Below are 12,573 nucleotides of genomic sequence, written 5' to 3' on the forward strand. Positions count from 1 at the left end.
CTCGCGCGGTGAACGCGGTGGAGGTGTCGGGAGTGGTGCGCGGCTGTGGGGGGCAATAAAGTATGAGGGACTCCCTTGTGCGGGGTTTGTGCTCCCCGAGTGTGCGGGGTCTGTGTCCCCCGTGTGCCTGAAAAATACAGCATGAACCCGTGTGCCGGTCTGTGCTCCCGCAGTGTGCCGGGTGTGCTCCTCGCTCCTGCGAGCGCGGTCCTGGAGCTCCGAACTCGCCCCGTGCGGGAGCGCGACCGCGAGTGTGGGCAAGAGCTGGCGCTGCCAGGGCCCTGCAGGGGCTGCGGTCTGCTAGAGGAGGTCGAACTGCCCTAATTCACCTGTAAACCGAGACGTGCGTGCCGCAGCATGTGTGTGTCATGCGGCTCCTCTGGCACGTACAGATTCCTGCAGGAATTTGCCAGCAGGGGCAGGCATAACACTGACCCAGGTATGAATGCTTGCATGCAGTTGTAATTTTCTATAATGCATAAAATGAAGGATATTAACACTTCAGTGCCTGTCGTGACTCTTGTTTTCATTCATTCTAATACTTTAGCTTTTCATTTCAGTAAGCAGCGTGGAGCAACAGATCAGCACTCTTTTCGTCCCCGTCAGCATCCGCTCTTTGTTGGGAGATAGCGATGATTCAGCCACCGGACTAATCTCAGATGAGATATCTGTTTGCTAGAAAGAGTAAGATATTGCATTTTATGATTAGGAAAGAGTTTGTTCATCACTGTTCTTAAATTATTGCCAGGGAGCAAGGCCATCCTTTTGGCTGATGAATCAGGAGTAATGAACTCTGGAACTTTATGGAGCAGTTTGACACCAGTGCTTTATAGGCTGAGTTGTCACACATATGAAGCGTGACAGCTGTGCACTTGTACCTCAAGTGCACAAACACAATAGATCAAACACATTGCAATTCTGCATCTGCCTGCCATGGTTTCACTGGCTGTTTTTTCCCCTCTTATTAATTCTAAACAAATTGGACTTTTTGTATCCCTACTGGCCTTGGAAGCTGAATATTTCTCATTTTTAACAAAAATGTGCCAGTTGTGCGTTCCAGTGGTTATTGTGTGTCATTGTCATGGCTAGGCTTCGCGAACGAAGATTTGGGGGGTTATTGTGTAACATACAAGTAAATGATACGTGGTTTAGCTATCCTTTGTCATCATAGGATCTGAAGTGAGTCTTTCTGATTCATGCCTTGTAGTTCTACAGATTATGGGTTTTTTTCTTTACATCAGTGTAACATATAATTTTGCAGTTGTTTTAAGCAGAGACTATTAAAAACAATATTACCATGGTAAGCTTGTCTTCCACCCAAATGAGTAACCTCACAAACAATATTTCACTGCCTAATCGTTGTTGACATTTGGAAAGAACAAGGTTTTAATTAATAGTTCTGTTGATGATGCATGAATTTAAAAAATTCATTTTGATTTCCACTTAATTAGCTACATAAAACTAATAAGTAGGGACAATAGAGATGGATGTCTCTCAATGACAGAAGAGGAAGAAAGTACCACAGTCCCTTTTAGGACATAAACTACTATGTTAAAATAAGCCAGTAAGTTCTATAGACAATTTAAGTATTAATTTTGACTCTGGTGCTCTTTTCCCCTCTTGTACTTTCTTCAGTGAAAATAATGTCATTGATGTAGAATTTAGTCCAGGTTACCACATTGGCTGTAGCTAGCAATTGTTTTAAGTTGGTTTTTCAAGAATTTTCAAGATCTTTCCTTTGCTCTTATTTTTTCCCTACCATAAATGTTAAAGAACTGCTTTTTATTAGGCATTTTATTCCAAGAAACAATCCTGGAAACTCAGCAGCAAGGAGTGACACAAAAAGCTTCAACTTCTTATCTCCTTTTCATGTTATTTCTTCTGTATGTACATACTTCTCCTTCCAATGCAGAATTCTTCTGTAAAGATATTTGGTGAAATTAATGAGAAACTGACCTAAAACCAGTAAAGCTGGAAGTTTTTGTTTGGTTGGTTTTGTTTTTTGGTTTTGTTTTTGTTTTTTTTGCTAGGGAAGTTATTTAAAAACAAGAGGAAAAAATAAGAGTGATACATACAGGGAAATACCTGTTCCTTAGAGTAGAAGATTGAGGATCTGAGAGTTCCTTGGATGTAAAGCAAAGTTGCTGACATTCAAGGAGTCTAAAAAGCTAGCCAGTGAGTTCACCTCATAAACTCCTACAAAAAGTGCTTGAAGTCATCTAACTCATTGTTAATGCTGTTAGAGTAAGGGATTTAGCTTTCAAGTAGTAAACACAGAAGATTGCAAGGCTTGAGGGGAGAGTCAGAGTTTGGTAAGACAGGTTAAAATAACTAAAGACTGAAGCAACAATCTGCAACCTAGTTGGAATAAAGGTTTGTGGATTTTTTTTCCTTGGTGAAGATTGAGCAGAGCTCATGAAGATCCCACTTGCAGCATAACACTGCTAATTACGCCTTTTCTCAGTAGGACATAGGTGTATTTGTGTTTTTTCATTGTGGCAACTCCCTGCTCACTTGATATGATGTTTTTGGACCTGGAAGAATTGAGTGTGAAGCTGTAACAATCACGAATCAAGCAGTTGCTCCTACTCCTTCAGCTGTGCCGTGTGCTCGGCGATTGATCCTGATCCATGAAGTGCCTTGAGAATTCTTCATCTCAGCATCAGACATCCATGTGAAAGTTAATGTGAAAAGCAGTGACTCTCCCAAAGTTTAGCACAACACGGTCATGTTAGCTAAGTAATGTGAAGCAGGTGAGGAAGGCAGTGACTAGTGCTGGATCCTGCTCTCCAGTCTGCAAATCAATAATACTGCAAGTGAGTGTGTGACCTGCATGTATGGGAGGAAGCAGTGCACTTGGTCTGAAAAGTCATTTGTCAGAAGGTGATGCAAGTGCAGTAATTACAGGGGCTGCCTCTGGTACCTCTGCTACTGTTGCATTAAGTTAGCTTTGAACTTCTTTACTGAAGGAGAAATAAACTACACTTACTCTAAATACTTGATCACTGTTGTTCAACTCTGAAGCTCTTAAATAGGAAAAAATAGGTGTAGTATATTTTCCATGTACTGCTTGTGAGACAATGTTCCAAAGAAAAACCTGCTGCTATCCTTTTTATATATGAATATTCTCTGTGCAAGCTTTACTAGTACATCTGGTGCATGTCTCCTTTGAAAGTTACACTGGTGGGTACTAAAGGGAACTGAGGAAAACTCACCTTTTGTGTTTCAGTTTCTTTTGTCTCTAAGAGGAAAGGCTGTAATTGGAATATAAATAATTTCTTTTTTTTCCCTGAAATGAAATGTCGGCAGCTTTGGCCATCCGACAGTAATTCCCTTCCTGATATTCCACTTGCAAATGGAATAGTTAAAGTCTAACTTTAACTGTTAAACAAGAATCTTCCCATGCAACTGAAATACACCTTATATTCATGATTTCTTAACTGGCACTTCGAGTAATTGTGATGTTTGGGTTTTTTTCCTTCTAATTATGAATTCTAAAATTAGACCTAAGATAAGAGTGATGTTGTTTTCTTAAATGAGGTAATTTTTTCTTGTTTTGGCTTAGAGTGCAGCTCCACAAACAGTTGCATCAGTGCAACTGAGAAGTAAACTAGCAAAATGGTAGAAGGAGTTGGGTGAGAAAAAGGCAGGAATCTCCTAGTCAGGCTTTGCTACTGGAAAAAATTGTAATGTGGAACCATTTATCATGTTAAACCTCAGTCATTTATTAAATGTGTCTAAATATTATTCTTTGTTTCAGCATGATATTTTCATAGAAGTGATTTGCAGAAACAGACACGTTACATAAGTAAACTTGGTTTTCTGCAAGAAACAATTATTTCTTTTTATGTGCTTATGGTGTTTTTAGAAACATTTAAGAGCAATGGTATTATGCTTTTTGGTTAGACAAAACCTGAAGACTTGTGACTGGGTTTCTAGTGATTCTTCTTTAATATTAGAAGTGCAAGCTCCATCTGGAAGACTCTAAAAGAGTAACATTATCATGAGTGTTGTAAAAAGTTTTGTGTTTGGGAAGGAAAGTTAGATCAGTGGACTAGACCATTTGGAATCAGCTGGGTGAGGTGATGAAGCAGGCAGCTGATAAATATATAAGCTACTGGCTGATCTCACTTGAAGGCAGAATTAGGATGTTATCAGAGCCAATCTGGCAAAATTTGTCCCTTTTAGCAGCAGTTACTTTCAATTACTTTGGGCCCAATGCAGTTTCACTTTCTTCTGAGTCATCAGAATTATACGAATGTAATCTTAGAAGTCCTGATTTGTATTTGTAATCAGTAACAGCTGTAATATTTATGTTAACGTTACAGTTAGAGCTGGGCTTCTTGGTATAATGGCACTTCTTGTATATATTTATGAGGAGTCTCATTTGTTTAGACACAAAGATACAGCACTTGCAAACACTTAAACCAATGCTTTTGCTAAATAGTCAAAAAAGTGGAACCAAATTCTCCAAATCATGAGACTTATTCCATACTAAAAATCCTAAAAAAATTTATTTTTTTTCCCCATTCACATTTGCTGTTATTTACTGTTTAATTTTCAGTGACAGACAGCAAAGTGGTTGTGAGTTTACAATAATTCAATACATAAAGTATCCTTCTGTCCTACTATTTAAATATTTCCCTCTTGTTGGCAAAGTTGTTTTCTGCATGTAGTCTTTGGAAGTGGGGGAGGAGGTTGTTTTTAAAAATTTGTTTGGGTCTAAATACCATGTATGAATTTAGAATCAAAGTACCAATTTTTAGGAAAAATGTTTTCTCTAATAGGCATGAGCCACAGTGCTAGCAGATGTTTCTTTAACCTGCTACATCTGAGAGCGTGTCTGGAGGGCTGGTGAGTGTGGCTTTGATGACACAAGGTTTGGTAACCGTTTGGGTGCATTCTGAGTGTGCTTTTATGAAGCAAGAACTTTAGCAGTAGACAGAACCAAAATTACATAATGCAGCTTGTTGTAATTACTGGGCAGCATGTTCAGGGAGCAGTTCCTGTAACATAATGTAAAATAATGCTCCTCTGTCTATTCAAAAGGCCAGGAGAAAGACACTGCTGTTTTACTTAAAAGTACTGAGTGTCCTGGAGGTCCTTTGGGTGCCTCAGGCCACTCAGCCTTTTTAAAAAACATTCCTAAAAATAGACTTGAAGTCTAATATTAATCTCCTGGAAATATATCTTCAGATCTGTAATGTTAAATGAAATTTGCAGGGTACTCAGAGGTTAGAATGTAGAAGTCATCTACATATTCACTGATGCTTTTTGACTGGGGTTTTTCTGAGCTTTCCACGTAAGCATTTGTAAGGAGGATGAGGAGAAATGGACATTTGTTTAGCCTTTTGTGGATTCCTGCTGTCAGAAAACTGGCCATTGCTTTTGCAGGGAGGTAGCCTGGTCTCATCTATCAGCTTGTTTCTGTGCAGAGTTCTTCCTCTCAGACTGAAAACCAGGTAGTTGTGAGGCGGCTGCTGCTGCTGTCACAGGTCATGTTCTGGATTTCATTACTCAGCCCTCAGCATTCTTAGGTTTGAGAAAAGGGTGTCTCGCCCTTCTGTGCTTTCTGCATCCTCTCTTTATGAGCATACAAAATGCAGCAGAACTGACACCCTCCAATGTAAGGACAGGTTCTTGAGTTAAAAGTGAGGACAGTTCTCTGAGCTATTTAGCTTTCTAAAGGTCTAGCATTGAATTAATGACATGCTGGAGCCAAAAGGGGCTGGTCATATTAAAAGAGGAGGGAAGATGTGTTCTGGTTTTGTTCCACACTGTCTTTCATTTTCTTTTCCTCCCATTTTTCTTCTGTCTTTTCTGTATGCGGTTGTGTTTAAAAATATGTCTTTTATTGACCATTGTTTTGCAAATGCTGCCAGCTATGGCTGTAGGTTTGGGGATTTGACCAAGTCCTATAAAAGTCAATTGAATGTAATGACTCCACTAGCTCTCAATGAACAAAAACTGAATTCTTCGTAGAGTTTGCAAGTGCTGCCAAAGGTTTCTCATTTATTTATTTTAATTTCTGTATGTTTGTGTATAATTCTTGCAACACAAAATATTAAAATTTTGAAATGTTTAGGTCCTTCTATTGCTTCCATCTCTTAGTTAAAAATATGTAAGATGTCAAGCACAGCAAACCCTATTAAGAAAAAGCTGACACAGTTAAAAGTCCAGCTATGGCCAATATAACTTGCCTTCTGCACTGTACTTTAACAGTCTTTAATTATGTGATATCATAAAATTTAAAACCAGATACCCCTCACTTACATTTTTTTCATCAACCACAGGTGATGTGTAACACTGTTCTCTCTCTGTTTGACAGTACAAGAAAAGAATGTCCCTGCCTATATTACATTTTAATGAATGTCAGGAAATTATAAATCATTTGCATTAGTTACTGTGAATTTAATGCATTGTTAAGGTGTCAAGAGAGTTAGCTGGTCGATTCCCGTGGCTGTGAATTAAACAGTGATAATGAGACAATTAGTTATGATATTAATTATTTTGCTGAGTTGTGATTAATATATTACTGAAAAGAAAAAAAATATTACAAATGTGGAAACATGAGTTTTTATGACAGCTTCCAATTTACTAACACTGACCAAAGTCAAATAAATGATAGAAATGATTTGCAAAGAGGGATCTTACAAGTGATTTTGTACTCTTTTTAGAGCACTTTGAAGAAAAAATATGTTGTTTTCTTGATTGTACCTTTGTGTTTGAGGACTGGTACAATTGTAAACACAAGCAATTCTTAAGTAGCTAATAGTCAAGCCAAGAGCTTTTATAAGTCTTGATTTTTTTATATATTTTTTTATTCAATTGGTGAACTGTTTGTAAGGTATACTGCAATCACCTTTAAAGAGTACTGTACATGCAAAGAGAAAAAAAAGTTTGTTCAAAGTGAAACTGAAGAGTTACTGCCTTGTATTCATTATCTTCTCCTTTTGTGATATATTTTTGTAATTAGGAATCAGATAATGAGAAGCCTTGATTCCTCTAACTTCCACAGTGGTGATAGGGGGAAGAAGCACAGTTTTCTCATCCAGATTATTTTTTTTTTGTTACAACATAAAGGAGTTCTTTAGGACAGATGCTATGCAAAAGTCAGATGAAACAACTGTCCCCGTTTTAAGGAGATCTATTGCAATATGCATTTTTTTAAAAGAAAGAATAATTACACAAGGTTTAGAGCATTACCTGCTCCAGCACCTGGCTTCCAGTATTTTTCCCTAGGATAACTTGACATAGAAGAGTTTGTTTGGTGCCCATTTGGCCTGTATACATGAGCATCATATTTGTTGAATTCTGAACACCATGGACTTGCTGCATGATATGTTTGGCACACCCAGAGAGTCAGAGAAGTCCAGTCCAACACTTAGTGCATATGTGTGGGGTATAGCGTGTCCAGAACACACCTGACTTGTGCATTGTAGAACATGGCATTAGACTAGAACATCTTGGTCTGCATATGTTCAGGTACTGCTGCACAAGATACCTTGAATCATATAAACTTTCCACTTCTAGCAGTGAGATTCCTGTTTCCACTGGGGCATAATTTCCACATAGAAAAAGAGGACATTGCCAGAGGCACTCCAGATGTGTAATGTCCCTTATTCAGCAAATCAAATGAACAGGTGCTGAAATGTTGGCTCTTCAAGCAGTCCCAGTAGAGTTATTACAGAAAAATGTGTATGTTTACAACAAAATAAAAATAAGTGGGAAACACTGAAAAAAACCCCCCCATACACAACCAAGATATTCTAATTCATGTATATCACAAAGCAATTTTTCTGCAATTTATTTAGTTAGACAGTATATTTGATGGAATTCACAAGGCGACTTTTCAAACCCACTTAAAACGTTTGCATTTTTATGGTGGAATTCTTTCACCTTAGCATTTTTTTCATATATGTACAATTAGGATATCATATATATCACAAATACAAGTAGGATTATTTTTGTATTTTCCTTATTTTGAGTTATTCTTGGTTTTATATTCAGTATTTTTCTAGTATTTGTAGATAGCTGAGTAAGTCAATCCGAGTGAGTGTTACTCATCAGCAAAAAATGTATGGTGTTGAATAGTGTAATTGGAAGTAGAAACCTAAACAAAATTCCCCACTTGATTTGAAAGGCAAGCTTTATTTCTGCATTTTAGCACCAATGTATTTAATGTAGTTTCTTCTCTTTTTGTATGTTTCTTACCGGGATTGTTGTTTTAAATCTTAGGTTTGAAAGTTGACTGTATTGAGCATGATCTTCCTATTATTGAGTACTGTATTTGAGAACTATGTGGAAGACAATTTCTTGTTTCCTTAGTCAGGTTTTCCTTGATGGATTTCAACAGCACTTAGACATATATAAAGTGAGTGTGCACCAGGTTTTATTGTTTCCTTGTGCTGCCAAGTAATTTTCCTTCCTTTTTTCCTCAAGGCTTTCACAGATCAACAGAGGAATCAAAAATCACTAAAAATGATAAAAATTTTTTTGCCAAAATCTTAAAAATTGACAAAACTCTCAGAGGAAATTACGTTGTCTGAAGAAGGTAGTTTACCTTTTCAGGCTAGTATATCTGCCATTAAAATATCCTTATTAACTATTCTTTCCACGCTGTGGTGTGTGCTGAAAGAGGCACAGTTAAATGCTGTGCAGCTGCTATGGCATGTGCCAAAGTTTAGGCTGAGCTAAGCGAGCCTTAGAAGCTATCTTTAGCATACAGATGAGTGATACTATCCCAAGCATGCACTCTGTCTTTTTACCTGAAAATCTGATGCTATCACATCAAGTATCAACAAGCACTGTTTTGTTCTCTACTGGAATTATGCTGATTTTAATTATCAGTCAGAACATTAAAAAACAGATTGCTTTTTGACCCTTTGCATGTTGAATTGTTGGGAAATAATTTGTTTGGTTTTTGCACTGCTTGGCACCAATTTCATGCTTTTCAATTGTATGCCATTACAAAGTACATCTTCTTCCATTTTCTGCTGTTCTGACATCATCAAGTCACTACCCAGTTCTACAGTGCTCTTGTTGCTAAGAGCCTCAACTCACAAGGCAAAAGGAAATATGTGCATGTGAAGAAAAGAATCTGGTATTATTTCAAGCTTCTTCCTGCTGTTCCTGGTGTGCTCCATGTTAGAGGTTAGGGAACCAAGAAGTTGCTCTCTGGTTTAAGCCTTTGGGAATGAAATGCTTTCTAGACCCTCAGCTTGTAGATCCCAAAGATGCAACCAGGTGCAACTTTGTTTACTAAAGAGCCAAGGACACGTTTAGCAAAGCTGCAGTACTGCCTCCTTTATACTCCTGTGTGCAGGAACATCAGAGGAAAGAAAATGCATGGAGGAATGTGAGGTGGACAGTAAAGGAAGCTAGGGGAGGAAGAAAATAAAGTGACAGAAAAGGAGAAGGTGATAAGAAAGAAGAAAGAGGCTGTAAAGTGGAAGACAGGAAAAAGAGGAGACAGAATGACCTGGAAAAGGAAAAAAAGAGATGGTGTTCCTGTGAGTTCTGTGGATCATACTTGGCACATCTGTCTTAATGTGGTTTGATGTTTTGTCATAATGCTGACATGGTGCATCAGTGTAGTGGTTTGTAATGCTGCAGATTAAACTCACAATGTGCTGTTTTACAGGTCCTCAATAGCTTCTGGAGGGTTATAATCAGGACAATAATACCAATAGAGAGGGTAATGCTGCAGGTGAGGTGTAAATAGATGAAAGAGACAGCATGTGATGAGAGAGATAAATGGAGAAGACAGAAAAACTGAAAGAAAACTGAAGAAGGGACAGGAAGAGGTTCATGAACAGACAGCTTTCCAGAAACAAGCCTTTGTTCTATTACGGACAGTAAGTACTACTGGCAGAAATGCTATCTCCAGTGGGGAGGTGACAGGAGCTAGGAAAGCTAAACTCACTGACCTCAGATGAAAAACTGAGGGTGGAAGTATAAATCATACTTAGAGGAAGTATACCAAAGCAGGGAAAAGTGAAGGTACATTACTACCTAAAAATGTGATAGCATATGTTACAGTGCCCTGTGCCAGAAAGGTAAGACACACATTCTGTAGCACTCGATCTGAGTAGGTGTAACACACAAAACTCACAAAACGTGTCTGCTGTTTGGAAAATGAAGATAACGTTTTTCCTCTGGGGAAGCATACAGCTCAGCAACTGTTAACTGGGTGTTTAAAAAAAAAAGGACAAGGCACACAGATTTGGGGTTTTTTTTCTATGCAATTTTTTTTTTTGAGAAATTTTTTGTTTTAGAAATGGAGTAATTTTTTTCCTTTTCCATTCACCATTTCCCTTCTATTTTTCAGCTTATTTTGACTAAAACCAAATTCAGATCCTTTCTTTTCAGTCTCCTCTTTTTAGTCTTGGGCTTTCTGAATTAAATGCTGCAATATTAGCTGCCTGCAGTTCCTGTGATTGGACTCCATGGGTGGCCTGAGTAATTTTCAGACAACAGAGCTGGTTCTTTTCTCACTCACATCAGTGTAACTCATTGGCTTCAGTGGAGTTACTCTTGATTCACAATGTTGTGAAAGAAGAATTGTGCTTGCTCTTTCATGTGTTCTTTAATTTCCATGATATTTTTGCTTACATGTATAATTGATTTTCTGGGAATATCTCCTGCTGCTGACAGGTAGACCTAGGAACTTCCTAAGACAGAAATAAATGAAAGCATTTTTTAATCCACTGCTTCTACAACACTGTGTTATATAATTTCTTTCATAAACTGTTCAGGTTTTAAACATTCATTAAGACTCTGTTCTTCCTACAATGGGTAAGTTCAGACAGAAAGGTTAGTTATGTCCTGTGTAAGTTTAAAACCACAACTGAAATAATTTTCAAATGCTCTAAAAGTATTTTCCTTTCTCACATATGTCTCACTTTTCAGTACAGCAACCACGATAAAGGCTTCATTCTTGGCAAAAGGAGGCTCAGCTCTGGGAAAGCACAGCTCTGAAATTGCAGGCATGCTTTGGAAAGGTTACTGTGTATTTTTCTATTCATGGTCACATCCCTCTTGCAGATTTTAGTGGGAGCAGTCATCTGACAATACGTTTTTACCATACCTGAAGTGCCACTCTGGAAGTAATTCCAAAAGGAGAAGGGTATGGAACAGGTGTGTACAACTTGACCGAGGATGGATTACTGCAGACTTTGGCTTACTTATGTTGGGCTGCCTTCTCTTTACCACCCTGTGATAGCAAACCCCGTCCATTTTATCCAAATTTGTTCCTTGTTTATGGATTTATTGGGTCTAATTGAGATGAAGCTGAAAATCATCAATCTAACCAAGACGTTTAATTGTAATAAAAGCGTAGATGAAAAGCAGAGCCCAATTTTTCTCTTACATAGTGTAAACAAGATGATTCAGCTGAAGCCAATAGAATTAGCTGCTCCCACAAGTGTTACTGTGATGCCTCCCTGTCCTTCCTACTTTTTCTATGGTCTTTCAGCATATATGCCCCCTGTTGACATGGAATATAATGTTATTTTTTGCCCTATGTTGCTAAATCTCTGTTCTGCAACTCACCTTAGCAAGCCCATTGCTCATACTTTCCTTTCATGCTGAGGCTGAAGCTTGTCTTCAGAAGTTGCAGTTGTTACTGAGGAAGTTCTTGACAGTTGTCATTTGGCAGTGGTGCCTTTGTTTTGCAGCAGCTGGAAAGTGGTGGCTGCACATCACAAGGGAGGGAGGAAGACATGTATTAGTTGTGAAAGCCAAACTGTGGTCACTGTATAGCAGCCACGTGTCTCACCCTTTGGCTTCTCTCTTTCTGATGCAGAAAAAGGTGCACCAGTTGCATCATGCAAGTACAGTAAGCCTCATACTTTTAGAACTCGCTGGAAATGCTCAAAGTAATTGTGTGGTATGTTCATGCAACGCTTCGTAGGAGCGGTAGAGTACTCTCTTGGTTTTCCTGGAATTACATTGCATATGCAATACGGGCCTAGTGTGTTTGCTCCGAGATTGCTGGACATGGGACCTCCAAGGTGAGGCTGCTGCATGTATGCAATAACATGATAGGAGATTATTAGATACCAAGAATCCCAGATGTACAGACAGCTCTCAAAATCTTCCTGAAGAACACTTCTCATTGGAAAAGAGGGCAGACAACCAATCTAAGGCAACCTGGATTTATGGTAGCTATGTCTAACCATGTCTATAGGCCTTCCTGCTACTACAATGCCTTCATGCCCCCATAGCCAGTTCTCTTTGATCTGCAAATTTTTTTTATCAGAAGTCTGAGAGGTACTCTGCTGTATGCTTATGTGGAAGAGCAGTCAGCTCTGGAATCCTCAGTGCACCACCATTCTCAGCTTTACAGTTGGCAGCTCTCAACCCAGCACGTGTTGTTGGGCTGTTGAAAGAGGGCATTGCCTCTGGTCATGATCTGCTGCACGCTCAACAACGTGCTGATGGCAGGCCAAGGAGAGAGCAGTGAGGCAGGTCAAACTTGTTTCTTTCACCCACGCAGCACTGGGCCGAAGGAATTGTTTGGTAGGCTGTGAGCTACACAGGCCTGATTATGGAGGTTTGGGGAGAGTCTGG

General features: G+C 38.8%; 1 protein-coding gene across 1 annotated transcript in view; it reads left to right on the plus strand.

The window, feature by feature from the left end:
* The first annotated feature begins 60 nt into the window (after positions 1-60).
* The window catches only part of TMEM56 (transmembrane protein 56), a 41,759-nt gene continuing 29,246 nt past the window's right edge, over positions 61-12,573 (plus strand). The window contains exon 1 of the mRNA XM_027694332.1: positions 61-439. The gene's annotated coding sequence lies outside the window, so the exon portion shown is untranslated. The remainder of the gene's footprint in view (positions 440-12,573) is intronic.

This window comes from Neopelma chrysocephalum, unplaced genomic scaffold (assembly GCF_003984885.1).
Source record: "Neopelma chrysocephalum unplaced genomic scaffold, ASM398488v2 Primary Assembly neopelma1_97, whole genome shotgun sequence".
NCBI classification, from domain to species: domain Eukaryota; kingdom Metazoa; phylum Chordata; class Aves; order Passeriformes; family Pipridae; genus Neopelma; species Neopelma chrysocephalum.